General features: G+C 45.8%; 1 pseudogene; it reads left to right on the top strand.

Moving 5' to 3' along the window:
• The first annotated feature begins 1404 nt into the window (after positions 1-1404).
• On the top strand, positions 1405-1522 carry LOC126285526 (5S ribosomal RNA; annotated as a pseudogene).
• The last annotated feature ends 3049 nt before the right edge of the window (positions 1523-4571 follow it).

Raw genomic sequence — 4571 nt, 5'->3', positions numbered from 1 at the left:
ATAAATGTAGATTTAGATACAGCTCTGACTGGTGACACGTACGTAAGCATTCTGTCTGATCACCTGCATCCATTCATGTCCATTGTGTATTCCGACGGACTTGGGCAATTTCAGCAGGACAATGTGACAGCCCACACGTCCAGAATTGCTACAGAGTGGAACACTCTTCTGAGTTTAAACACCTCCAACCAAACTCCCCACACATAAACATTATTGAGCATATCTGGGATGCCTTGCAACGTGTTGTTCAGAAGAGATCTCCACCCCCTCGTATTCGTACGGATTTATGGACACACCTGCAGGATTCATGGAGTCAATTCCTTCCAGCACCGCTTCAAACATTAGTCACGTCTTTGGCGTGATGTGTTGCGGCACTTCTGCGTGGTCGCGGGGGCCGGAACGATATTAGGCAGGTGTACCAGTTTCTTTAGCTCTTCATTACATGTTCTCCTTGAACCTATTTGCAACAGCCTGATAAAGCTGGGGCAACTTTTCGATTAAACGATCGTAGATATGACGTTGTTTTGAGGCGAGGAACCCGTTCGGTGTGCATTTTCATCCGGAAAGGAAGTTACTTGAAGGTTGTTCGAAAGAGAGCGTAAATGTGAAAATCCGAGGGCGCAAGATCAAGTGAATAAGGTGCACGCGGAATGACTTCCCAGCCCAACTTCTGTTTAGTGTCTTCTGTTAGTTTCGCAGAATGCAGGCGGTCTTCATCTGGACTAGCATCACTTCACGCAGTCTTGCTGGTCCTTGTTCTCGATTATGTCTGCGAGACGTCTCAGTTGTTGACAGAAAATGTCAGCATTGATGAATGCACTTCGGGAAAGCAATTTGTAGTACACCGCTCCGTCGCTGTTCTATAAGATGCATAACATCATCTTTTGTGGATGCGTTTAGGTCTTTCTGGAGGGACTTGCTACTTCGTTTGGGCTCAGCCATTCCTTTCTTTTCCTTAAGTTATCATAAAGACACCATATCTCGTCACCAGTAACGAGACAGGATATGAACGGTCGGTGTTGTTAACAAGCCAAGTCATGACGAGCAAGCAAAGATGCACGTATGACCTCCCGCTGATTTTCGTGATTAGAGCATGCGGTACCCATACACCATATTTTTGAACCTTCTTCAACGCATAAAATGACGCACGGTAGTAGAATGACCACCGTTCATCACATCTGCACGTTATCGAGTACACTGACTCGGATCATTGTTGATGAATGCGTTTAAAACTTTCTTCATTAAACTCAGAAGGTTTTCCTGGACGTCGGGACTCGCTAATATCAAAACGATGCTCCTTGAAACGAGAAAGTCATTTTCTTGGTGCGCTGTATCGAATGGCATTATCACCACTCAGGGAACAGTTTCCTCCAAGTCCCAATATAGAAAAGCACTCTTAATATCGCCAACGGCCTTGCCGCAGTGCTAACACCGGTTCCCGTGAGATCACCGTAATTAAACGCTGTCGGGCTGGGCTAGCACTTGGATGGGTGACCATCCGGTCTACCTAGCGCTGTTGGCAATCTGGGTGCACTCAGCCCTTGTGAATCAAACTGAGGAGCTGCTTGATTGAGAAGTAGCGGCTCCGGTCTCGGAAACTGACATACGGCAGGGAGAGCGGTGTGCTGAGCACTTGCCCTTTCGTATCCGCATCCAGTGATGCCTGTGGTCTGAGGATGACACGGCGGTCGGTCGGTACCGTTGGACCTCCATGGTCTATTCGGACGGAGAGGTGAGTGGGTAGGTCTTAATATCAAAATGATAAATCTTAAGATCAAGATATACAGGTAAATTAATGAAGTTCTACATCTCATAACAGGTGAAAAACTTTCATCATAATCTATACCAAATTTTTGAGTCAATCCCTCAGCAACAAGTCTAGCACAACACTGTTGTACCACCTGCATCCCTTTTCAGCTTAAGTAGCCGTTTGCTGCCAACAATACTTTCGCTCTTTGAGACGTTCATAAGTTGCCAAACACCATTGTTCTGGAAACTCTTTATATTGTCTTTCATGGCCTTTATCCAGTCTTCTCTGTCAATCTTTGACATGTATTTCCCCAAGTTCCCAGGATCTTATTCCATACTGGCGAAATCACTTACCAAATAAGTGACACAATCTGGGTACCCTTTGGATCTGTGAACTCGAGCTGACCTTTTGACTAGGTTCTCTACTGGAGCATTTGGGTCTGTCAGTCTCTTCCAAGTCTGCTACTGACTGAGCATCCAGAACTTTGTGTGAGTCTTGGAGCGGTGTCTGCTCTGTCATTCTCACCGCTGCTGACTTCCAATACTTCCTCTGCCTTGTGTCGTTCAGCACACTGTTCATTCGGCCAGAAGACACAGTGATCTTGATTTACAGCTGGTGTCCTGGTACTGTTAGTCATGCACTCATTCTCCAGAAAAATAACGCTCTTGCCTTTCATAATTTTTGGGGGTTTGTGGCTTAATTGGTGTGTAACCTTTATAAACGTTCTTTCAATTGAGAACAATGTTGTCAGGCTTATTCTCGTATATGGGATAGGTGATCGATAATTTCGGAAATAATTAATAGCACTGAAAAAGTTTTAATTAAAATTGTCAATATATAATCCCTCATCAGAATAACGCCCGCAGCAAAGTAGCGCTTCAGGGAAATATAAGAGGATTTAATGCGGATTCTACTATATAAACTATGGGCGGGTATTGTTAGCGTCTTTGTCTTGTTATTTGCGTTCTGAATATGTGTACGTAGCTGCAGCGTGCGTTGTAGCGGGCATTTGCTCGTGATATGCTACGGAGCGGATCAGGCCACTTTTGTTAAACTGCAAGAAAATTGACTATAGTTAATTTATATGGGACAGACTTTTGCCGTAAGGTCACGGACTAACAATATATGAGGAATTGTGTGCGCGAGAAAAAATAACGCTCAGTATTAAATTCTATTACACGCCGAATAACCGATAATAGGATCTGTGGACTATACGAAGGGGCCTTAAAATGAATATAAGAATGGAACTGGACACTTAGCTTCGTGAATGTTAAGGCGTACGAAGTTTGAATGACTGTATCGAAGTATAGCAATAGACCATAGTCCTTGCTATAATATCTTTGAGTGACGAAATATAAAAACCACGGACATTTCAGTTGCCGTAATTGGTTCAAATGGCTCTGAGCACTATAGGACTTAACTTCTGAGGTCATCAGTCCCGTAGAACTTAGAACTACTTAAACCTAACTAACCTAAGGACATCACACACATCCATGTCCGAGGGAGGATTCGAACCTGCGACAGTAGCGGTCTCGCGGTTCCAGACTGTAGCGCCTAGAACCGCTCGGCCACTTCAGCCGGCAGACGCCGTAATTGCTGGGAGTAATTGTAGGATCAACCCTCCTTTTCCCTATACACAAAACGCAATCATTCATAATATTTAAATGATGTTAGTAAAAACTAAAGTGATTCCCACAATAGCGTGTGCAGTACTAAATAATAACTAACATCCAAAGACTTTTGTCTTACTTCAGAGAAGTCAACGACAGCATTTCATTGTAACCTACAAAATAAAGTTCCTTAGCTTTAGTGGCCCACTTTCTTCTATTTTGATCTCGTATATGGAAAAAGGCTCGACATTCAAATACATTTAAGTGCATTTTCAACTTATCGTGGCGTAATGAGTAATCCATTAAATTTCGGGCATGCAGCAAATAAAATTTCTTCTACTGATATTTCGGCCGCGTATCGTCCGGCCATCTTCAGAGCGAGCCACAAGACTGACGACAAGGTTTTTTCTTCTTTATTGTTATTTTTATCACCTTATACAAAGGCGGGCTGTCAGCAGCAGAGTACGCTGCTCTTCAGCCTTGAGTTTGACAATAAGTATTACATAAAGGAGGCACAGAGAAGACAATCATAACGGCGGGCAAAAAATGAAGACACTAAAAAACAAAAAAAGCATGGAGCCGTACACGCTGGACGAGAAACATCACGAACACTAGTTGACACGGCCCACATAACACGGATGACGGCGACGGTACACGTAAAGAGTGGTGGCGTGACGGCGATAGAACACTAAACACGTCGAAGGCACACACACGAGACACTGATGGCGATGATCTCCGGCGCGCAAATGTTCACTGAGCGTGTGCGAGTCCGGGGACCTGACAAGGGAGGGGGAGGAGGAAGGGGAGTGGGACAGGGAGAAGGGTGGGCAGATGCCATGGGCGAGGAGATAGGGGGAGGGGAGGAAAAAGGGGGGGAGCCCAGGGGAAGAGGGGTGGAGGAAGGGGACGGGGGAAAAGGAAACAGAAGGGAGGGAGGGTGCCGAGAGGAGAGGACACAGGAAGTGGGGGCGGGGAGGATCAAAGTTGATAGGAGGGGTAGATGGAGGGGAGGAGGACATCATCAGGGAGGGGGAGCTGGCGGAAGCCACCTTAGGAGAGGGTAAGGAGGGTGGAGAGATGGGGACCGGGTGGAACGTGGGAATACAGGCGTAGCAGCGGGTGGGGGTGGGAGAGGATGGGCGAGACAAGCAGGTGAGGAGGGTCGAGTTTGTTGGTGGTGTACAGGATCTGTATCCTTTCAAGGAAAAGGA

Source organism: Schistocerca gregaria, chromosome 8 (assembly GCF_023897955.1).
Source record: "Schistocerca gregaria isolate iqSchGreg1 chromosome 8, iqSchGreg1.2, whole genome shotgun sequence".
In the NCBI taxonomy this organism is placed as follows: Eukaryota; Metazoa; Arthropoda; class Insecta; order Orthoptera; family Acrididae; genus Schistocerca; species Schistocerca gregaria.
Note: the sequence above shows the minus strand (reverse complement) of the source record. Positions and strands in the feature narration are given on the sequence as shown.